This window comes from Phascolarctos cinereus, unplaced genomic scaffold (genome assembly GCF_003287225.1).
Source record: "Phascolarctos cinereus isolate Bilbo 61053 unplaced genomic scaffold, phaCin_HiC Scaffold_726;HRSCAF=1367, whole genome shotgun sequence".
NCBI classification, from domain to species: Eukaryota; Metazoa; Chordata; class Mammalia; order Diprotodontia; family Phascolarctidae; genus Phascolarctos; species Phascolarctos cinereus.
In genome coordinates, this window is record NW_027556098.1 from 12938763 (window position 1) to 12963818 (window position 25056).

Consider the following 25056-nt stretch of genomic DNA (forward strand, 5'->3'; position numbering starts at 1 on the left):
AGAACCATACATCCAATATATGTCAGAAGACAGGAAAGAGTGGGAGTTGGTATGCCCAAAGGGCTACAAAAATATGTGCATACCCTTTGACCCAGCAATAGCACTTCTAGGGCTATATCCCAAAGAGATCATACAAATGGGAAAAGGACCCACATGTACAAAAATACTCATAGCAGCTCTTTTTTGTGGTGGCAAAGAATTGGAAATTGAGAGGATGCCCATCAACTGGCAAATGGCTGACAAAGTTGTGGTATATGAATGTAATGGAATACTATTATGCTATAAGAAATGATGAACAGGCTGACTTCAGAAAAACCTGGAAAGACTTGTATGGTCCACTGCTGAGTGAAATGAGCAGAACCAAGAGAACATTGTACACAGTAGCAGCCATGTTTTGAGATGACTAACATTGACAGACTTAACCCTTCCCAAGACATCTCCAGAGGGCTCGTGATGGAAAATGCTATCCACATCCAAAGAAAGAACTATGAAAGTTGAATTGCTTTTTTTTCCTCTTCTGTTGAGTTTTGTTTCCTCTTTCTGGCAGTTCCTCCTATTGGTTTTAATTTTTACTTACAACACCACTAATGTGAAAATATGTTTAATAGGCATGTAAACGTATAGCCTATATCAGATTATGTGCCATCTTGGGGAGGGCAGTGGGAAGAAGGAGGAGAAAAATTTTAAACTCAAAAGATATGGAAGTGATTGTTGACAAATCGAAATAAATTAATAAAATTTTAAAAAATTTAAAAAAGAGTAGGAGTTGGGATATCAGTGATGCAGACTGAATACTAGAAGGTCGAGGAGGATGAGGACTGAAAAAAAAAGGCTTAAGTAACTAAAATATCATTGGTAACCTTTGAAAGAGTACTTTGAGTAGAGTAGTGAGGCTAGACTACAAAAGACTGAGGAGTTAGTGGATAGTAAAGAAATAGAAGCAATCAGTAGATTGCTTTTTCTAAGAGAGGGAAGATAGACAGATAGATAGATAAACAGATAGATAGCATGAGAGTATAACCATTGCAGAACTGAATTGGTCTAGAATTGTACTACCCGAAATTAAAGTAAAACAGTATAATGAAAGAATGTTTCTTAAGAGCTAGTTTTTATTTTACATTTTATTTGCAATTAAGTTATATTCTAACTTCCAAGTTAGGAATATGATGCACAAATTGATTGTAAAAGTCCATAAAAATGTTTTTCTTAAAAGATGATGCACTTTTGCGGCTATTTGTTTACAATGGCTCTCTGATGATAACTAATTTTGATCATATAATCTTCCCAATAAGATGCCACTGCCTTCTCTAGATGTTATTTTATATGTCAGAGTCCATGTAATCCTTTAAGGATCAAGTATTATGCTTTCTTTATGGTTCTGACAATAGTTCCTCTCTCTATGCTGTTATCCTTCCTTCCACATTTTTTTTTCTGAACACTACATTTCACTTGGTATTAACTTTACCCAAGTGCTGAAATACCTTGAAGTAACCAAGAATCCAGCTATGCATATTTTTGCTCTCAAATTTTCTTCATGCATTTGTAGAATGTTAAAGCTGAAAAGGGAACTTATAATTTGCAGATATAACTGGGGCCATGAGAGGTCAGCTAGTTAGCAGCAGAGCCAAGAATAAGCCCCAAGGTTTCCTGACTCCAGTACGTATATAAGTATATCTACGCAGTCACACAGACAAAGTTAATAACAACAACACATTTCTTCAGTTCCGTTAAGGTTTAAAAGGCCCTTTGCCCAAGGCATACTAATATACTACTGGGGAAATATAAACCACTCTAGAAAGTAGTCTGGAATTATGCTAAGAAAAAATAACTAAAATGTTCAGTTTCTTTGCCCCAGAGACCCCCCTTCTAGGCATATAGCTCAAGGAGATCAAAGACAGAAAAAAAGTGATATATAAACAAATATTTATAGCAGCATTTCCTGTAGCAGAAAGAATTAGAAGTTAAGACACTCGATGATGAGGGAATGGTGAAACAAACTTTGAAATAAAGGTGTAAGTGAATACTGCTGCCCCATAAAATTAACGATTATGAAAAATATATGGAAGCATTAGAAGGTTTATATAAATTGATACAGAGCAAAGTATGCAGAATCACAACAATATGAGGAAAGAATAAAAGAAAATGGAATTCTTGGCTCTGGAGAAGAAATTTTAAAATGCACCTCCTCATGGAGGTTGGGGGGGGAGTATGGATGTAGAATATCTCCTATACTGTCAAACTTTGTTGATGTGTTGGTTAAATTTGCTGGACTGCTTTTTTTTCTTCTACCTGAGGAAGGGAGGGGGAAGGATAAATTTGGAAAGGAAAGTAATATAAAAACCAAAGATCTCAACAAAAATGAAAAATAAAATAAAAAGCATTTTCACTTTATCTCTATCCTCACAGATAATAACAATGATGATAATAATAACTAATATTTACACAGCCAGGTACTGTACTAAGTGCTTTACAATTATTATTTCACTGATCCTCCCAACAACCCTAGGAGATAGGTGCTATTATCCCCATTTTACAGATGAGGAAACTGAAACAAACAGAGGTTAAGTGATTTGCTAAGGAGCATATGACTAGTAAGTATTTGAGGATGGATTTGGAACTCTGGTCTTTCTGATTCCAGGCCAGCTACCTAGCTGCCCCAGAGAGATAAAGAAAATAATAAGATATTTTCTGCCATTGCACTGGGAAACAACTCACTATTTTATAGGCACAGCATGTGTATATATGTGTATACATATATGTATGCATGCATGTATATGCATGTACCTGTATGTATATGTATGTGTCTTTGCAATGTTACAGCTACCTGACTTTTCTATCAGTAAGGATCTAAGGTGCTTTCTATGTATCAGTCATTTTGCTAAGCTTTAGCGGACAGAGCAAAAAGCAGAAACAGTCCCTGCCCTTAAGGGGTTTACATTCAAATGGGAAAGACAAGAAGTATTTAAAACAGGTATACCACTATACATACAAAACAGAAGGCTGGCTTAGAAGAGGAAGGCTCTAGTAGTTGAGAAGATCAAAAAAAGCTTCCTATAAAGCTGGAATTGAGCTGTCTCATAGAAGCCAGGGACTGTAAGTAGTAAAGAAGTGTTGGGGGCAGGGAAAGGGATGTAGTGGGGAGGGAGAGGACACAACCAGCCAAAGGCATGGAGATGGGTGATGTAAGAGTAGTAACAGAGTCAGAACAAAAATGATACATATAATAATAAAAATCTGAATCACAGAGTGAGTAGAAGGGAGTCAAGTGTGGAAAGACTAGAAAGGTCAGAAGGGCCAGGTGAGTGAAGAGCTTTACATGCCAAGAACAAGACCTATACATTTGATCTTGAAGTAACAGGGCATGACTGCAGTTTTCAGAGTGGGGAGGAGGGAAGGGCAATTTGGTCAGACCTGTGCTTTAGAAAATCATTTTGGCATCTGGGTAGAAGATTGACTGGAGTGGGGAGAGATTTGAGGCAAGGAGACCAATTAGAAGGCAGTAGTCCAGGTGGGAGGTGATGAGGACCAGAACAAGGACAGTAGCTGTATGAGTGGTGAGACCAAAGGAATAATCAGGACATCGAAATTGATCATACCTCAGAATTCTCTCTCTGAGCCTCTCCTTTAAAAAAAAATTCATAGGAACAATCCAGCAAGAACTAAAACACTGTATTCGTGCCACAGTTTTGAAGCCTCTTTAAAACTGGGAGAGTCCGACTAATGTAGAGTACTTCGTATATAGTCTGTTTATACTTAAATGAGGGTAGAGAACTGAAATAAAATATATTTACAAATACATTCCATGTGTGTTTCACCAATTTTAATAATGTATGTGTGGGATTTTAAAAGTATTGAGCGCCATGGAGACAAAAAGACGTAAGGTATAAAAAGTTTGAGTTGAAGAAATCTCATTATACTCTTTGCTTTCTTTCTTTTAAAGAGATGTCTTCTGGATATTACTGTAAAAGAAGCATGAGAAAAAGAATAAAGTTCAAGATAAATATCTCAGTTTACTAAAGTCTAAATGGATATATAAATCCTGACAAGTGTTAATGATATTTTGGCATAATGTGTCATGTCAATACATAGAAATGTACAAGTATTATTCCCTTTAGACTCTTTAATGTGCTACACAAGTATCTCTGCATAATTTTAGATACATGCAGCTGCAGCACAACTTTACTAGTCACAAAGGAAGAAACAGATCCTAATACCAAATAATTCCACTCCCCAAAATAGAGGCAGACATTTCCAACCCTTTAAATAAAAAAACAAACATCGTCTGAAAATTCCCCCTGAGAGGCTTGTGGTTGACAACTTTACCTTGAGCAAATTTAAAGCCAAGAATCTAAGTTTGGAAGGTAATTCCTTCCTGTTCTTCTTCCTCCAGCATGCATGTGGGCTGAATCATGAATGGTACTTTTACAATTATTCTCTACATGGTAACCCCAGGAAATAACAGAATTAATTGCAAATGTGGTTTTCTCCATAAAATTACATGAATTGACACAAATAATCTATCAAATATAACGTGGATTCAATTCAATTCAACTAGTATTTTGAGTGGCTATATATATAAATTGTGTCACCATTGAGCAGACCAGAAACTTGTTAGGATATAAAAAAACAAGGCGGGGGGGAGAATAATCCCTGTCCTTATATTCTGAAGCTAATATTTTATTAGGAAAAAACAATATAACAACAAATTAAATGCAAAATAATATTCAAATTAAGACACAATAATTCTGTCAAGGGGAAAGAGAATATTAGCAATTGTGAGGATCATGAAAGGGCTTCTCTAAAAAGATCAAGAAAGTACTGGGAGAAAACCAGAAAGGCTGGATTTTAGCTTTAACAAGATTTATCAATAGTAAATTTCATCACTTTCTCAAATGAAACGATGTATTCGAAAGTTGCTTTGTAAACTAATTCAACTGAACAAGTATTCAGTATGCCTATTATTTTTGAGGCATAGTGATGGAGATCTAGGAACACAAAAACAAAGATAAAAGGAGCCCCCTTCTTAAAGAAGTTTACATTCTATTGAATTATAAGCCACTAGGTAAATGTACCACATCGTTATCATATCTTATCTCTTTGGATCCTCAGAACAATCCTGCACAGTAAGTGCTATTATTATTACAAATGAAGAAACTGAGGCTGGAAGGGTAAGCAACTTCACCACTGGGTCATACAACTATTAGCTATATCTGAAGCAGCATTCAAACTCAGCGTTGTTTCTAGAATCAAATGAAATAATATACATAAGGTGGTTTGAAAGCCTTAGTGTGTGCAATATAGATGTTGTTATTAGCTAGCTATTATAACTAACCCTATCTCCAAAAAAAATCTTTTTTTAAATGATTGAATCTCAAACAAAGAAACCAATATAAACAACCAAAAATATTAGTTGAGTGGTACACAAGAAATCCAAAACAAAAGATGGCAAAGGATAAATAACATTAGATTATAGGAGACAGATGCTTTCAAAGCATAGTCTAATTTGTAAAGTTACACAAGACAGCAGTTTCTGCAAAGCTGTGGAGTAGGAGAGTAGATGGAACTTCCCACCAAACTGGTGTAGAATTGCACTTTTTTCCATCTCTTTAATGAGAAGTCAAGTGTAAAGATTCCCTAAAGATACCACAACCTAAATTTCTCCATTGGAGGTCACTCCCTTCACTCTAACCATCCCCACCCTAAGGAAAGGGCCAGGAGAAATGGGCATATTCCTTCTTTTCTCACTTTTAAAATATTATTTGCCAACTGTGGCTGAACTTTCCTCTGGTGAAGTCCAAGAAGTTTGCATACAACTCTCTCTCCCCATCCTTACAGTTGCCATCTAGTGACCCCCAAGTGATTCTCGCAACATCCTCTAAGACTTCAGTCCCTTGCTCACAGTGTTCTCTCCACATCCCCTGCCATCATCCTCAAGCCTTTAATATTCATGTTGATGACCACTCTAACAACCTGACCACAAAATTCTCCTCAGAACTCTTCAATTCCAATAACCTCCTTTCCCAACCTTTAGTCAGCTACTTGCCAACATGAATTATAACATATAACTTCAGACCTGACCATCTCTCTCTGAACTGTACAACCAGTCAACCTCTTCCATGTCTCACACCCACACAAAATCTACTTTTCACCCTCACAGTGACCTTCAGTCCGTCCCTCCACCCACTCCTATTCTTCCAGTTCATCTCTGCCACTCTGACTTCACTTTCTTCTAGACTTAGCTACTCTAATATTTCACTATATAAAATCCTAAAAACATCTAAATATTTACAGCAGCAACTTTATAATAGCAAAGGACTGGAAACAAAGTAGATGCCCATCAATTGATAAATGGCTGAGCAAATCATGATACAAGAAGGAAATTAAGTATTACTGTACAGTAACAAATAATGCATATAAAGAAAGCAAGAGAAACATGAAAGACATAGGAATTTATGCAAAATGAAATAAGTAGAATTAGGAAAAAATATAAACAATGAGTATGATACAAATGGAAGTAATAGCAACAAAACAATTAAAACTGAATACTTCTAAATCATAATGACCAGGTGTTGTCCCAAAGAAGAGATACAACCAGCCTCTACCCTCTGGCTCCCTCCAACGCACTCCCTACCCCCATCTTCTTTGCAGAGCTGGAGTACTATGGATGTGGAACACTTGCATGTCATGTCAGCCTCATTCACTGTCCATTAGTTTTGTTGATTTCTTTTCGACTTTTTTATTCTGTTGTAAAGCATGGTTCTCTGGGAGGGAGAGAGAGAAGAATATATCGGGAAATGTATGTGATCTAAAAACAAAAGCTATCAATCAAAATGTCTTTTTTTTTTAATTTCACTAGCTACTATCTTAGAATCCTTTGCCCCCAGCCTTCCACTATGCCCAACATAGTTATGAATCTTCATCCTTCAGTAACCCCTACTGTCTAATTCCTAACACAATTAAGTAGTATAGTAGATAGATCACTGGATTGAGAGTCTGGAAGACTCGAATTCAAACCCTGCCTGAGGCACTATGATCCATGACAACTGTTTCCCTATCTGTAAAATGGGGCACAAACCCTAAAGCACTATATAAATACTAACAAGATTAAACTGATTAAACTCAATCTAAATTAATGGTACGGAATCTTGGCTAAGCCTTCGAAGTACTTGAAAATCCTACTCTGGTTTTGTCTTCTGGCTTAATTCCTTACTTTAATTGTTTGAAGCCTATTTTCTCTCCTCTCAGTCCAACTGAACGCCCTTCCCCTTCCTACTCAAAGCACATAGCCCGTGGTCCTACTTCACCTAGAAGGCTGGCCTAGCTTACATTCCCTCTTTTCTTTGCTTTGATGGTCTTTCTCAGACTCTTCCAACCACCCACTCTCCCTACTATTATTCTCTTCCCTTTAATAAGGGTGTTCCTCCAATGTCTATCCTTGGCGTTCTTTCCTTATTTTCCTTCATTCTCTTCCTTGACAATCTTATTCATACCAGGTTGCCCCTATATACTGATGACACCCAAATCTCTATTTGCATTCCTGAATGAACTCTCTTCAGACCTCCTTTATCATATCTCCCAACTGCCGGCAAGTTTTGTCTACTGTACTTATAGCTCAACAAGTCCTAAACAAAAATTATTATGCATAGGATTATAGATTTGGGGCTGGAAGGGACTTTAGAGATCGTCTACTTTGTCCTCTATCTCTCCCCAACTCCCAGTTTTAAAGAGGAGAATACAAGCACCGGCCCTAGAGGACCTGAGTTCAAATCTGGCCTCAGACACATAACACTTACTGGCTGTGTGACCTTGAGCAAGTCACTTAACCTCATTGCCTAGCCAAAAAAAGAAAAAAAAAGAAAATAAAGAAGAGAAAACTGACATCAAGAGATGGTCAGTGATTTGCTCAAAGTCACACATACGAGCAGGAGGCCAGCATTTAAACCAAGGTCCTCTGACTTACCCACTACTCTTTCCACCATAACATGCATTCAGCAAACAGATATTATCTTTTCCCCCGTTCTTCACTTTACCACGTATGTTTCCACCAATTCACCTAACTTCCCATGTCTGAAACCTTACCTTTGATACTTCCTTCTCCTTTGCTTCTCAAATCCAAGCGGTCATCAAAAACTGACATTCCACATTCCCAACATCATTTTTACGCATGCCCTCATATTTGTTCCCATTCCCACCACCCCGGCACAGGCCTTCATGACCACCCACTTAGAATACTGCAAAAGCCTCAGGATTACTCCCTGCCTTTGCTCATACTATTACTCCCTGGCCTATGAAGTCCCCGTCACCCCCACTCTATCAGCTGAATTCCAGCTCATCTTTTAAAACCCAGAACACTACTTCCTCTTTAATAAAACTTTCCCTGATTCCTACAGACCTAACTTTGTTTTATAACCAGCTGATATATTCGTCTAATACATAATACTTAATAAGCATTTTTTGAATGTTGATTTCTAATAGTTCCCCACACCTTAACTCCCAAGTTACATTAGTGACCAACTGCTCACCAGAGTACAAGCTATATATATATATATATATAATATATATAAGGAGTTCTTCATAATTTTTATGTGTTGGACCACTTTGGAAGTCTGGCAAAGTCTATGAACCCCTTTGCTAAATTATGTTTTTAAATGCATAAAATAAAATACATAAGATTACAAAGGAAACCAAAATGCACAGAGCCCTAGTTCTACAGTCAGGAAGACCTGAGTTTGAATCCAGATTCAAACACTTACTAGCTGTGTGACCCTGGACAAGTCACTTTACCTTGGTCTGCTTCAGTATCCTCATCTGTAAAATGGGGACAATAACACCTATCTCTCAGAGTGGGTACGTGGATAAAATGAAGTAATATTTGTAAAATGTTTTGCAAACCTTAAACTGCCATATGAATGCTTTTTACCATTATTGTTATTAATCCAGTTAACAAAATCTTTAAAAAATATAGACCCCAAGTTAAGAACTTTAGCTCTAGTAGCTGACAGCTGAAATGCTGTATATGATGTCAGACAAAAGTTGCTTTGTCAGCTGGTTTTCTAAACCGTCATATGGAAAGGCTCTATTAGGGATACTGTAGGGAAGGGACTGTAGTGGTAAATGACAGTGATTATAAAAAAAAAAAAGAAATTTAATACCTTGAAAAACCTAAAGCTACTTATAAATTTATGTATTATATTATCTTTAAAAATATACCAACAACATAAAAATAATAGATAGCATTTACATAGTACTCATGTGTTATCTCACTTGATCCTGACAACATCCCTGGGAGTAATATTATTGATATTATTATCCCCATTTTACAAAAGTAACAGAAGCAGGGAGAAATTAAATGACTTGCCCAGGGTCACATGGCTAGTACATATCTAAGGCAAGATTCAAACTTATGTCTTCCTGACTTAAGTCCAGAACTGTATCAAAGACATGAAACATCTAATTTTACTCCAGAATTTTCCCATTCACCAAATAATAGCTACTAGCCTGCCTTACAAATTAAATCTGAATTGTGCTGTGATAAGGGCCCTGGGCTTTGAATCAAAAAACCAATCTCCTGGTCCTGGTACTGCCAATTAGTAGCTATATGACCACAGAGAAATTACTTGACCTGAGACTCATTTTCCTCATCTGTAAAATGAGTGTTTGATTCTAAAGTCCCTTCCAGCTCCAATATTTTATGATTCCAGTACAAGAAACTGAAATTTTAAAAAAAAATAGTTCTCATAAACCAACAGGCCTACCAAAATTCCATCTGGTCTACAAAATATGCATTGGGCACTGCCACGATTTGGAATCAGACCTACAAACAGATCCTGGCTCTGCATTTTATTCAGTTTGACCTTGGCAGAATCACTTCATCCGTGAGCTCTCAGCTTCCTCAGGGAAATGAAAGGGTTGGAATTATGATCTCTATGATTCCTTACATCTCTAAATACCCACTGAGCCACAAGGCTAAAAGACACAAACATCTTTTTAGAGAAAGAATACTCAACCAGTAGATTGGGATCTCTGAATAGTCTTTGAAAGCCCATGTAGTTTATCTCCAAGCAAGAAGCAAATACCAGGCCCTTCTCAGCGGCAGGCTTTTTCTGGAATTTTGCCCTCTCCCACACTACTGAGGAAACTTTACTATCTTCCCTTCTGTGGTGATCTCTAGGGATTTCTCAAAATAAAAGCATTGTCTCTTAAAAAAAAAAAAACAACAGAGAACTCAGTCTATGGAAAACATAGCTCCAATGAGTAAGTCAGTCACTACAATGGATGGACATGAATAATTTTCAAAAGAAAAGCTATCAACAACCACATGAAAAAATGCTCCAAATCATTAATAAGGGAAAAGCAAATTAAAACAATTCTGAAATTTCACTGCATACCCCTCAGATTGACAAAAATAACATGTTGGAGGGGATGTGGGAAGATAGGCACACTACTGTACTGATGGTAGAACTCTGAAATGGTCCAATCTGACCACTAAAGAAAACAATTGGGAATTATACGTTTTAAAAAAAAATCACTAAACAGTAAATATGACTGACCCAGATATGGCTACTAAACATATATCCCAAGGAGATTAATGACAGAAAAGTACACTTGCTCTCCTCTCTCTTTGGGAATAGATATAGATATAGATACAGATATTGATACTGATATAGATATAAATATGTATGTGTACACATGTATACACACAGATAGATATATATATATATAAACATATATGCACATATATACACACACGTATATCAAAATATTCACAGCAGTATTTTTTGTAATAGGAAAGAATTAGAAGTAAAGTAGGTGTCGATTAAGAGGGAAATAGGTTGCAGCATATGAATGTGAGCCATAAGAAATGATCACTATAATGTGCTTAGACAAATTTTAGAATACTGGAATGAACTCATGCAAAGTAAACCAAATCAAAAGAACAATTAACAGAATGACCACAATAACAAATACAAAAACAACTCTGAAAAACTTTGGGATTCTGAACAATGAGGAGTTGATAAAGTATGCCTCCTGCCTATGCAGAAAAAGGTGATAGATGAAAGGGGAAGGATGAGACATGACCAAAATGTGTTGGTTTGTCTTGCTTGGCTATACTTATTTGTGATAAAGGAGGGTTCTAAGGTAGGATGGGGTGGTCACTGGGAAGTGAGTGACTTCTGAAAAGAGCACCAACAAAATATTTTTTCATAAAAAGAAAAGAGAGAAATATAATCAAGGGTTTCTCTTCACAGTCTGATGAAAATCAAATAAAAAAATGCAAAACCCAAAAAGGTCCACTAAACAAAACCACTTTACCATCTGTAAAATGGGGATGACAATAACTGTACAGAACCTATCTCAACAGGCTGTTACAAATAAGTGATACATCCTTTACACATAAGTTGTTTCTCCTAGAAAGGCTTTTTTTAAAATACTGTGTGCTACATATGAATCCCTGGAAATGTTCTAAACTGGCACAAAATCAGCAGTGTGTTTTACAAATATAGATGTAAGAATTTTTAAAAGCCAAATTACGATTTAGACACAACAGCATCCTTTTATTGATCTCTACTGTCATAAAATGACAGTCCTGGTCTTACAGTACAAAACTGAGAATGTTTGAGTTTTATTATATGACAGAATATGTAATACAGCTGTATTATAGTTTGCGATTAAATTGTAACTGATAACAGGTCACTGCAAGCATAATGAACCTAACTATGTAGAAATGCATTCTCTCCTTCACCAATTTTCCTAAATAAAAAATAAATCTTTAAAGCAATGGATTTTTGTCAGCTGAAAAGAGAAACTGCAAATTACATTTATATTTGTAAAATACACCACTGTGTGACCTGAACAACAGACTTAGACTTAACAGTGTCTCAGTTTCTCAACAGTAAACTAGAAACCACAATAATAATGATAAGTGAGAGGACTGTAATGGACATGGTTGAGACCTAAAATTGCTTCCAAATTACCCTGAAATACAAATGTAAAATAATAGCTAATATTTCTTAACTTTTTTCAAGCTCTTAGAAATACTTCTTACAAGGTTTCTTTCTCGTGCCAGTATTTGCTTACAGGGAATTAATAAAATGTTACAGTGCTGTCACATGCAATAAAGTCCTATTTATCCATAATCTAATCAGAAAGCTCAAAAGAACTAGAATGTTTTCGATATTATACAATATCTGATATTCATTTTAATAATTAAAGATTATGGGATCCTACATTTCTGGATCATCAAAATTTAAGCTATATTTAGCATAATTTTATTGCTAAACAATTTTCATTTGTTGAGAATATTAAATATAATACCTAAAATGCTCTCTTTCTCAAACATAATAAACAGTCATTTACAGTTTTTCTAGAAAATATGATTCTATTTCCTGAATAAAAATGTATGATCACTAAATTGAAATTACAATGCAAAGCAAAATATAGGCTGGAATATTAAACATAAGCAATAATTCATTTGGCATCACTATTTATACAACCTGTTACAATAAAAAAATCAGTCTGAAATTTGAAGTTGATGTTATCCCTGATTATAAGTTGAGGGGTAGGGTGGGGTGGGGCATGGAGCAGCTCGGCCAGCTCTTAGAAAAGACAAACTAAAATGATCTATTAATACATGGATTCTTAATCTGGAATCCATAAACATTTTTAAAAATCTTCTGGATAACTGTATTTCTACATAAGTGGTTTCCTTTGTAATCCTACGTATTTTTTTTTATGCATTTAAAAACTTTCAGGCAACTAGGTGGCATAGTGAATAGAATACCAGGCCTGGAATCAGGAAGAGTAATCTTCATGAGTTCAAATATGACTTACTAGCTGTGTGACTCTGGGCAAGTCACTTACCCCTGTTTGACTCAGTTTCCTCATCTGTAAAATGTGCTGGAGAAGGAAGTGTTTTTGCCAAGAAGACCATGAAGAGTTGGACACAACTGAACAACAAAAACATTCTGAGAAAGTATGAACATTCCAAATCTCCAAAGGGGTCTGTGGCAAGGTTACACACCCCTTTCAGTAATAGCTCCCATGTGCTTCAATGCAAAATAACTGGTTTTAAGCTAGATCACTCACCTCCTTTTTGGTTTCATGGAGTAAATTCAGCCTGCCTTGGGAAACCATATTTGTAAGAGGATGGGTTGAGTAAGTCCTATTCCAATGTCTTATAGAAAAGAAGTGGAACTGGGTTTCCCAGGGCTACAGCAGGAGGATACACACTTTAGCAAATTCTATCAACCTAAGAAGGCTTCGAGTATGGGCCCAGTGATTGACCATACATCTGTTGGCCAAAGACCAACTTACCTAAGTAGAGAGACAGACAGACAGCTTCATCACCAGGCTGGCTAATTCATCTACAGAGTTAGGGAGTGTCTATGGTATAGGAAGTACCCACAAAAAATGCAACAGGACTCTTTAAAGAATTTAAGCATACTATGTAGCTCCAGAGTCAGATGGAGTCAATATGCATCAGAATTCTATCAAAATAAGTTGTCATTAAGACTAAGCTGAAATATATCCCTAAAGTCACATATGGAAAAGGTGACTTAAGAATTTGGTGTGTCTAATCACCATCAGTGAAAAACTTTTCACTCGTCTTTGTGGTTGTAATACAGTATACAAATAAAACCAGGGGCCAGTTCTGGCCTAAATTTCAGCCTACATTTTGGGATACCAATTCTATAGGAAGTAAAGCGGTAAGACCTGAAATAGCATTAAAAGATAGTGCCAGCCTGAAAAATCATAACATTAATGGCTTTCCCTACTTCCTCGGCCTTAATGGACATCCAATTTAGCCAGTCAGTCTGGAAAGGCAGTGAGTTCAAACATGGATGCCATCACATTCCAAACTTAAGCAAGAAGTTCACTGGGTACGTGCCAGGGAACTTGAATTTTGGATTGTCTGGATAAACAACAGAAATGTAACAACCCAATGTTTCTGGCTGTTTCTCAAAATTAAGAAATACTAAAGTAACCAATATTGACCCAATGCAGTGGCCTATGATTATTCCACTGAAGCCCAGAGGACAATGCGCCAAAAAAACAAATTAAATGCCTAATTAGGATCACAGATTTAGAGCTAGAAGAGACTCTGAAGGCCATCAAGTCCAACACCTTGACTTTTACATCAAGTAAACTGAGGCTGAGTGACATTAAGTGATTTGCCCACAGCCCCACAGATAGTGTCAGACACAGGATCTGAATTCAGGTCTTCCTCACCCCATACACCGTGTGTTCAATTCACTGTACTAACCAGCTGCCTACCTGTAGGTGTTTTGGAAAGTTCACTTTGACTTTCTGCATTAAATTGAAAGCAGAGTATCTCCTTTACTTTCTACCAAAATCTTAACCATTCTTTATAGACCAACTAAAACCCATGACAAGTCCACAGTGGTCTCTTCCTCTTCCAACTCCCATTAGCATTTATTATCTGTGCCAGGCAACTGGCACTTATATACTACTTTACATTACTAATTATTACTTTATGGGTTTTTGCCTTGCAGTGCCCTTGTCTAACACATTCTGTATCCCCCACAGTGCCAAACAATAACATTTGTTGACAACTGGCTTGCTGGTTGTATGTACCTCTCAATTCTAAAACAAAATGTTAAAAGTACCATGACAACAGTGAAGATGAACAGTATCATTCTTGCCCTTCAATCAGTAATCTCTCCCCTTAATCTTTGTACCCTTTTTTAAAAAGTATTACCCCATACTACAGATTTCTATTTTTAAATTCTTCATGGATACTTTTCACCTCACTCTCCATAAGAAATATGATTTTTAAAAAGTAATATGCAAAACTTCCTTTTAAAAAATAAAAATATTTTCTTCCATTTTAATCTTTTAAATATGTCTTCCAATTAATTTCTGAACATTCTTCCCACATCTGAAGTAGATTCCCAATGAGTATTTTGATCATGACAAGGCATTAGCATAACCATTTTTAAATCAAGTTCAATGACACACTGCTAAAGAAGAAATGTTGGGAGTGAATTCCTTAAGGTTACATCTCTCCCCTGAGATTTTGAAACTCTTTCGCTCAGACCATGTGTTCTTTTCCCTTTCCAAACATGTTGACTTTTAAATTCTCTTCCCACATTCAGTTTTGATTTTTGTTGTTTCATTTTAGTCAGTGTGGTCAACTGGGCCATTGGGTAGAGACCTATAAACACTGCCAAGGGGGAAGGGGAAGGAGAGAAGCTAAGGGAAAAATATAACGTCCATATTCTGGCTGTAAAGAGGTCAGCTATTTCCTTCACACTAAAAATAGTCATGTTAAAAAATGTTTATCTTTCCAACTTAAAAAAAAAAGCATAGTTTACAAAATCATTTTCATCTTGCTTCCTGATTAAAACTTTTTTTAAAATGTACTTGGTGGTGAAAGATAAACAGCCTACTGTCCATATTGTACATTTAGTTTTCAAAGAGGGAAAGAGGGCAAATCCAAGATGATCAAAAACCACAACAGAGATGTTCCTTCCTTACATTGCACAGAATCATTTATTATCACTCAACACCAGGCTTCAACACTACACAAACATGTGTGTAAAAACACATCTACAGCATGAATCTTACCACCAGTTAAAAACATGAGAAGTGAGGCAGCCCAGAATCTGAAGTTTAATTGTTTTCTTTCCAAGTAGGAAATTGGGATAGAATCTTTAGTTATGACCTCAAGATCTCTTGTGTTGGTTAAGGCCTGAGAATACTTCTCAAAGCTTAGTTATCACACAACAGTGATCCATCCTCTTTCTCCCTGGAGGAGGGAATTCCTGGCCTTTAATAGTTTTCTGGCTACTCGTTGCCAATAGAAAGAATACTGGACCCTTGGAGTGAGTACATATGTGAGCTAAAGTATGGATTTATCTTTCTCCATCATCATTTAAAAAATAAATTTATACCATATAATTATTTTTAAAAGTCATAAAGCTATTCAAAAGACCCAGCAATGAAGTGTTTATAGTAGCAAACTTTCAAAAATGTGTTTACTCTGAGAGCTCTTTTATTTTTGTGATGATCCCAGTTTATTGGCTATACTATGAATCAATCAACTTTTTTTTAAAACAAGGAAAGGTTCTGACATTAACAATAACAACAAAAATCATAATAAAGCTTAGCACTTTGGAAGACTTCCACTGGACCAGAGATGGGGAGAGAGCTATGCATTAAAATCTATGCCAAGGTTAATATTTCTGCACCCAAGTCAAAAAAAGTTTTATCAAAGTCATATATGTGTATGTGTGTGTGTATAATATATACACACATATATATACATATACATATATACATATACACCAGCTCTCAGTAATCTAGAAAAAAAAAGGAGGAAAACTTTGACCCAGAATAATAAAAACTGAACCAAAACAGATGACTTTAGACAGTACTTATTATTTTTCCAGCCATTTTCACATACATCATCTCATTTCACGTTTTTGAAAAGGCTAAACAAGGATTATTATTAGCCCAATTTTGCAGATTAGCAAACTGAGACATATAATATTCAAATTACCTGTTTAAAGTTCATGGTTAGTCATACAAACATAACCAAATCTTTGGTCTTCTAGTCCAATTTTAGTTCCAACACTCTCTGTACTACTCTCCCAAGGCCTTCTAAAGACCAAAAATGATGTACAAATGGCAAATTAGATACCCATTAACATATAGAACTAAAATTACTGTTTATATTTCTGGTTGAACTGCTTACATAGCTAAATGAAGAAACTGCCATGTAACTTATTTCAAAATCTGTATAGGACAGGGAACAACATACACAAAATGCAATGACGCCATCGTCATAATTCTGCAACTGGATAGACTTGGAGAAGAAGACCTGGACCAGCTGTATGACCCTGAGTAAATTGTATAACCCTTCCCAGCCTCAGTTTCCACAGATGTAAAATGGAGATACTATCTCACTTGTAAGGAAAACACTTAGTAAGTCATAAAGTACAGGCCATGACTCATTTATATAGTATTTTACAGTTTACAAACCACTTTTCTCACCAATGATGCGGGAAACACTAATAAGTAAGAGGCCTACCAAAACATGAAGGCAACTCTGGGTGCTCAAACACTATGCTGGCAGAGAACAAGCTATGGGAATGTATATACCCACATTTTCTATTATGAATGGAAAGTCTATGACGGATGACCTCTACTTAGCATCAAAATATAAGTGCCTACCATGTTCTAGGTGTGGAAGACACAAGGACAAAAAACGAAATGGTCATGTACAAGACAATATATACAGACAAGTATAGATGTAATGATATATTCAAAATAAATAAAAGGAAATTTAGAGAGAACATCACAAAAATACTATGACACGAGAAATGCTTTTAAATGAATTCTGTTTTATTAATCAGAATGGTACCTCTATATATATTTGAAAATAGCAATACCTATACATGTAAGATATAGCTAGAGAAGATGTTTGATTATTATAGGTATTAAGTTGGTTGATAATTAATGACAACAAGCATGTAGATTCCTTTACCCCTCATAACTCAGGCCTAGGCAATCCTTTTCCTACAAGTTGGGAACTACTGGCTTCCAAGAAACCCTAGCAATGGGCACTGTTGGCTAAGGATGCGGTTAGCTAAGTTTGAAGAGGCTGGTCCCCAGAGCCAGTAACTTATAAAACTACCTACACCAAGCTGAGGAGGGTTTGCAGTGAGTGTACCCACACTGAAATCACCACAAATCAAACAGTAATCTCATGAAACAGGTAGGACAATTAGAGTTTATTCCCACTTTGGGGACAATGAGACTGCAGTTCAAAGACGTATAGTCTATTGTCACATAGCTAAGAGGTAGTCAGTGTTCTGTAGGTCCAATACCCATTCCTACTCGTGTGGAAAATAAGTGTTTGTTGGGGTTCTGATAAGAGTTTTGAGGGAGAGGATTGTGATGAGGTAGGACTCACCACTGGCGGACTCCAAGCTAAGGAGTTACGGCCAAACTAGGCAACTCTTCTCTGTGACTTAATATACAGTAAACTAGAAGAGTTCAAAAGAAGTTCTAAGTGGTGGAAATTACTTTGGGAGATACAGGAACAACAAATGAAATTACTCTAGACTTTCACCTCTTCCCCTAGCCTTTACAAGGAGGTGCGAACAATTAAGGACGGGCCAAGAGGTGTGTAAAAAAAGCAAGAATGACAAAAGTGTTAAGGCTTGTCTATTAGAGCAGGATCCCTGAGGGCAAGAAGAGCCCTAAAGAAAGTTTAGTACAGTGCTCAGAACAAGCTTACTGAATAGTCTACAAATGTTACCTGGTTAGGATAACTAACCCTGGACACAATTTGCTACCCCCTGGACTGAAAGAAGAAAGTTTTCTCCTACTTAGATCATAATTACTTTCATTAACAGACAAAAATATTTAAACAATGTTACTGAAATATTTTAAATTCATTTATTTCCCCAGACGATCTTTCAAAATGAACTTATACTCTATCCGCTTTGTGCAAATTTCTTCCTACTTGAACCTTCGGGGCACGCAGGACAACTCTGACACCCCTGAGGCCTAAATACACATGGGACAACAGAACAGCATGATAAACTTACCATTTTTGTCCCACAGGTGTGTGAAGTTTAAAAGTGTGTTCAAGTAATTAGATTCAAGGAAATAGAGGCAGACCATAAACGAGTCCTTTCTTTCTTTCTTTCTTTCTATTATTATCCTATATTTGTTACCCAGTTGCAAGTTTCCCCTGAAGTATGCACTGTATGCATAAAATCAGGCATCTAAAAGTAATAAGCATATTAAAGTCTTAATTGTCGCACTCTATATTTACTGTACGTACTACCTTATAATCTGTTCTAACATTGTTGCACACTCTTTTTTGGTAAAAATATTCAAGGGCCCTTGCCTTTTTTTTTTTTTGGAAGATAAGTACACATGGCCCGAACAGAAAGGTTTCTCTTTCCCTCCCCCTCCCGGTCTGTAGCTGTGCCCCTCCCCCTTTCAGGTTAAAAGTGAGTTCTAGTGCCTGCCAGGAAAAGAAAAATATCATATAATAAGGAGGGGAAAACAACTTTGTAGAAATCAGAAATACTTTACAGATGCGATCAGAGTTTGTCTTTTTTTTTCCTAAACAGTGTTACTGACTTGAAATTAAATACCTAGAAATCTAACTTTTAATATTTTAACAGCAATAATGCTTTTCAGACTACAATAACATACAATTAAACAGGTCCAGCCCCCAATTATACGTGAAATCAAACCCTATTAAACCAAATATCAAAACAACTGCTCAGATGAAAACAGTACGAAAGCAGCAAAGTGAAAAAAATAGCCAAGAATTGTTGGGATTTAAGGTGCTCCCACGGGCTTTCATAACAGAAGTCTCTCTCTTGCAAGCACACCATTTAGGAAGGGGGTGGCAATTTCTTTGGCGGGGCACAGAATCCAGATGATCAAGCAAGGCATCTTTTCACATTAACAACGTAAGCAACAGGTCTGCAATTTTGTTTTCTTGCGAAGTGGGCAACCTCCTGCACACACTTTAATAAAAGCCACCCTCAATCTATTTCATAACATTGAACACTGTTCGCACTAGTTGGCTGAAGGGGGAGGGGAGGAGAGTGGCTTTCAAGTTACTTGACAAGTATGGCAAATTGTGCTTCAAAAAAACACAGACATGCACACCCACTAACTTATTTAACTATTTGGAGTTCAACTTTGATCAATTTTCTCGAGTGTAATTCCAATCCTTGCTGTATCTAATACTGTAGATGAATGGGATTCCCCTCCCCCACCCCTGGGCTGGTGGAAATTCCACACCATCTGCAATGTGAATACCTTACATTTAGCAGTTTTTCCAATTAAAAATACAGCCTCTGAAAGCCAAGTGATTATTCCAAAAACTCTACTCCAAAGTTATTGATCTTTCTTCTCCAGCCCCCCAAAAAGGGGGGGGGACCAAAAAAATAAAAAACCCACAAGCCTTAGGAACACTTCAGGAGACACCAAATTTTGTTATTGTTCAAGACTTAAAAAATTCACCACCGTCTCCAAACCTAACCCAACAATCACAAAATAATCACAATTATAAGCCTTTCCTTTAAGAAAGCCAGCCACTTTGTCCAGATGATTTAAGACAACAAAACCACATAACACATACTATAGACACTCAAGAGCAAAATGTGAGGAATCCTAAGAGAAACACAGCCATAAATCCAAAAGGGGGGGTGGTGTTTGCAAAATAAATAAATAATGACAACCACCACCAAAAAAAGGAACCTAGGGAAGTTTGGGGGGGGGTGTTATGGCAAGCAGGGGCCAGTTGATCAGAAAATTGCAATACACACACATATATACACACACTCCACCTCCCTTCCCCCCTTCTCTCTCCCTCTCTCTCTCTCACTCTCTCTTTCTCCCCCCCCAAAAGGTCTAAATGATGAATAATCAGCCCTCCAAACTCACCTCACTCCAAGTGTATTAAAGGCAACGCTTTTCACTCCTGGAAGCAGCGGGGGAAAAGCCTCAACTTCTGTTGGAAACACACAAGACTTTTCTTTCACTTGCTGTACATGGTGTAACTCTTCTTTTTTTCCAAGGTCCCAGCAAGCGTTAAAGGAGACTGTAAATCCCAACTCTCCCCCCTTCCCCCTCCTCCTCCTCCTCCTCCTCCCCCCTCTGCACACACCGAAATGCAAAGGAAGTCCCAGAGAGTGGGAAGAGGAAAATGGAAAGTTTTTTTTTTTTGGTTTGGGTTCTTTTTTTTTTTTTTTGGGTGCGGAATGGCGGTCAGGAGGTGCTGCTGCTTGGCTGCTTGCGGCTCACTAATTCATTAGCAGAGTTAGTGTTTGATGTGTGTCTGTGTGTGTGTCTGTGTGTGTGTCTGTGTGTGTGTGTACGAGGTGAAGGGTGGGGGTGGGGAGAGAGAGAGAGAGAGAGAGAGAGAGAGAGAGAGAGAGAGGGAAAGAGACAGAGAGGAGAGGGTGAGGGTGGAGAGGGAGACAGAAACAGAAGCAGCTACCCCTCGGAAAGAGAAAAGAGACAAGAGATCCACACTGAGACTGAGACAGAGACAGTCAGCGAGTGACCTCCTAGGGGGAAAAAAAATCCAGCACGCTGACCTGAACTAGGCAAAGAAGGGGTGGGGTGGGGAACCACCTTTTTTTTCCCCCTATTGCACTCAGACACACACCCTCTCCAAAATGCAACCCCTCCCCCTCCTGCAAAAAAAGAAAGAAAGAAAGAAAAAGAAACTTAAGCCACAACTAGACCAGAACCCAGCCAAACACCACCACCCCACCCGGGGGGGAGGCCAAAAAAAAATTGAAAAAAAAAAATATATATATATATTTTTCCCCCCAACTGTCCTAACGTAACCAGCATTTAGGTTGTTCCCTTCTAAAATTCGGCTGCTTGAAAACACCTACCCCTCCCCCTCTTTTGAAAAAATACATATGAGCTTTGTTGTATGCAGTTTTGCAAAATAAGCCCGAGTGGATGAGCAATGGTGTGTACATATGTGGATGAAATATACATACATGCATATGGCAGTAAGCTTAGGAAGAGCAAGATTTTGTTGTTGTTGTTGTTGTTGTTGTTGTTTCTAGGGTGTAAAGGCGTTCCAGGCATCAAGATTTGTTTGCATTATCTTATCCAGGTTTCAGACATTTGCAAAGTATTTTTATTTCTCATGGTTTACTTTACACAGATCTAACTCTATAGTTCTATAGATCTCTCTCCCTCCTCCATGCATGGGGCAATCGCCTAGCCCTTGTGAGTTTAATCCAATTAAACAAATACTCCAAAACACATTTGGTTTTTTGCCTGGTTCCTATATTTTAAATAAGGTGGTGGTGGTCTAATTTTGTTTTGGGGTTTTTTGGGGGGGAGGGGGATGGTATTATGGCAAGCCTTGTAATAAGTGGGTAGTACTGTACTTAGTAATCCACAATATAACCTTATTTGATCTATTTGTCTGCAAGAAAAAAAATCGTTACTTTTAAGGGGCAGGTCACTTATGAAAAATGTAAACATGAAAAATTCAAATGCTATATTATTATTATAAATCACGAATGATGTAAAACTATTGTTTCTACACCATCATTAGAGCACATTAAAAGATAGACTTACACAGTCTCCATAATTGTGAATCAGCAGAATGGATTTTTATTATGTATCAGTTGCAATTCAAGACCCCCAAAAGGTTTTGTTGATGTTCTTTTGCCTTGAACCTGCCCTTCTTTCCTTATTTGTCCCCTGGATTTGTACAGATTGATACTGAGGTATTACATTCAATCGAAAAAAGAAGGGTGCGATACAAAACCAATGCAAGTAAATGATGCAACATTGCCCTGGTTACATGTGCTTCCCTTCCCCCAATCTCTTACTGGTGGGAGTGCTGTGTTTTTTCCGCCTGTAGGGTCACATTGTGGTTGATTGATTCTCCTTTCGCCTTGCTCAGTCATTCAGATTTGGAAAGTAAATAACAAGTTGACATCATTACAGCTCTCTGCATTACTGTGACACATTCCTCTGGTACCACACACTCTCTATTAGCTGCGCAGCCAAACAAACCTTCCCTCAAGCCTGGGAGCCCAGGATTTTGTTAGTTGCTTTGTCAGAGAATTGAACTTGGTACATAACTTACCTTTCTGTTTCAACTACTTAGCTGGTGCCAATACTTAAATTATGAAAAATCTGTAGAAATGCTAATATGAACCAAGCTTTCTGGCTACCTGTATAGGATTTGCAGCCAGTTTACATCAACAATATCCAGTTAATTAATAGAATTCAACATTCATCCTGGCATTTTAATAATGCCTGATGATAATTACTTGAAGGGGGGGAATTAATTTCTTTCATTGGAGTTAACCATTTATCTCATAGACATAGACTCATAGGAAGGGCTATGAAAGGTCATTTGTCTATCTCATGGTAGAATTACTTGAAACAGACCTGTAAATAAGAATCTAGCTCCTAGGGCAAATTCAGTTGCAGAGACAGTGGGAAATAAACTTCTGGACAAGAGTCACTTGAGGTGGAGTGAATCCCAGGGCATTTACCCATGCAGGAGTAAACCAAGAGTCTAGGCTTCCTCTTTCCCCAGGTGAGAAGAATGTCACAATCATCCCATGTGAAAGACACAGTAGATATCCCCAAGACAGCTGGTTCAATTCATGTACAGTTGACCCATTCAAGAATCCATCCTGAGCTTCCTGAGTATAATTGCTGACCTTCTTCTATTCCTCTAGTACAAAGGGGGAAGGGGAATGACAAGGCAAGTGTACTGAGGGAGAATCAACAGTTGACCATGGCCCCTTTGCTCATGTGAGCACTCTTAACCCTTCCAAAAGATATCTGGTTATTCATTTATAACTAAATTTTCACAGGAAGACATTTCTAGAATGTTCCCTCATAATGAAGATAGACATAGTCTAACCTGAATCCATCCTGCTGGAATGTTAGTGTATTTCCTTTTGTACTATTCCAGGTAAGAAATTAGATTCACGGTCGAATTAATCTGCTTTGCTGATTCTTCATTGATAATCTATTAATAGAGGAAAGGTCAGGTCTCAGGCAAAGGGAGAGGAAAAGAAAAAAGAAGACAATGAAATAAAAAGCATACCCAACTGAAAGTCAGCAGACATGAGTTTTAATTCTGATTCTGCCACTGAATAAGAATAATTCATATGGTGCTTAAAATTCACAAGTTGCTTCTTTTATATTATTTCTTCTCCATTCCTGTGAAACAGACAAGGAAAGGATGATTATTCTCATTTTGCAGTGAAGTAAACTGAAGCTAAAGCTACTTGATCACCTTCACACAACTGCCCACTAGACTTATACTCAGGTTGGAGAAAGAGTTAGAAAAAAAGAAAGGGGCATAAAACAGGGTAGGATAAGGCACTATTAACAATGACCACTTAATAGCACATGTTCTCTCTGGGCTGCCTCCCCCTTCTCTCTTAAGAGACAAGAATCCACCAGCAGCAAATACGTTCAGTATTCCCCCACAAACATTCCCATAAAAAATCAAACAAAAAGGGAATAGGAAGGAGCATATATTACATTTCTCATTAGAATTACTTAGAGTCTGGTTTTCATTAGCTCTAGGGCCCAGTTCTTACTAGGCCCATCCTGAGCTCTTTAAAACTCCTGACATATTGGTCAGTATTTTCTTTTACCTTTTTTTTTTTCCATGACTGGCCTGATAGAAAAAGCATTGTAATGAGCTATTCTTTTCAGTTCTGCCATTGACCACTGAGGTCCTTGGTTTCCTTTACTGTTAAATTGAAGAAATAATGCCTGCTTTCAGGTTCCTCTTTCCCATTCCATTTTACTGATTAAATGGATTGTAACTTTGTGAGGAAGTGGGGAAAGGACTGTGCCTAATCAAGTTGTAATTTAAAGATTGGAATATAAAATGTCTAAGTCTTTTCCCACTCAAAAATTCTCTGGCTATATGATTCTAATATGATTGCTTTTCCTGCATAAAATGAAAAGTGCCAGACAGTACACAGAGATCAGTCTTGCTAGTAAATAAAAAAGTCATCTCAGACATACTCTGTAATGCTATTGCTCTAAGAACCAACTATAAGTAAGTGAATTTAAGAAAATGTTCTTTATTCTTTGCCCAGCACAAAATCCCTATCACAACTGGTCAGTTGTTCATACCTTATTTCAGGACGAAGCTAGCAGCAAGGAGATGGGAATGAGTGACAATTTTATGCAGCAGCCCCTGGGATATATAAGGGTTAAGTCAGAGTATGTTCTTGCTTTCCTAGGGTAATAATAACCCAATTAGTGGAGGGATGGTGGTTGCATTGATTTTTACTTGATGTTGTTCATAAACAATTTTTTGCCCATAATAAGTACCCAAGACTCACCCATGTAATCAATATAAGAAACCCATGATCCCCAAACCATATTTATAATAATGGTCCTCTATTCTAGTATTTGGTTTTCTCTTACAATTGACTTACAATATGCTAACTTTTGGGTCTCTCTTGCAATTTTAATTTATTATGCCTAATTATACCTAGGCAACTAGATGGTGCAATGGATAGAAGGCTGGACCTG

General features: G+C 37.2%; 1 protein-coding gene and 1 long non-coding RNA gene across 6 annotated transcripts in view; both read right to left on the minus strand.

Annotated features, from left to right (window-relative positions):
* TBL1X (transducin beta like 1 X-linked) overlaps positions 1 to 20637 on the minus strand; it is a 371320-nt gene extending 350683 nt beyond the window's left edge. For 4 of the 5 annotated variants that reach the window (XM_021006254.2, XM_078146115.1, XM_021006255.2 and 1 more), the window contains exon 1: positions 20443 to 20637. The gene's annotated coding sequence lies outside the window, so the exon portion shown is untranslated. The remainder of the gene's footprint in view (positions 1 to 20442) is intronic. The other variant, XM_078146119.1, reaches the window with a different exon arrangement.
* A 2970-nt stretch (positions 20638 to 23607) lies between these two features.
* The window catches only part of LOC110221536 (uncharacterized), a 57155-nt gene continuing 55706 nt past the window's right edge, over positions 23608 to 25056 (minus strand). The window contains exon 2 of the long non-coding RNA XR_013487829.1: positions 23608 to 23718. This is a non-coding gene — a long non-coding RNA (uncharacterized LOC110221536). The remainder of the gene's footprint in view (positions 23719 to 25056) is intronic.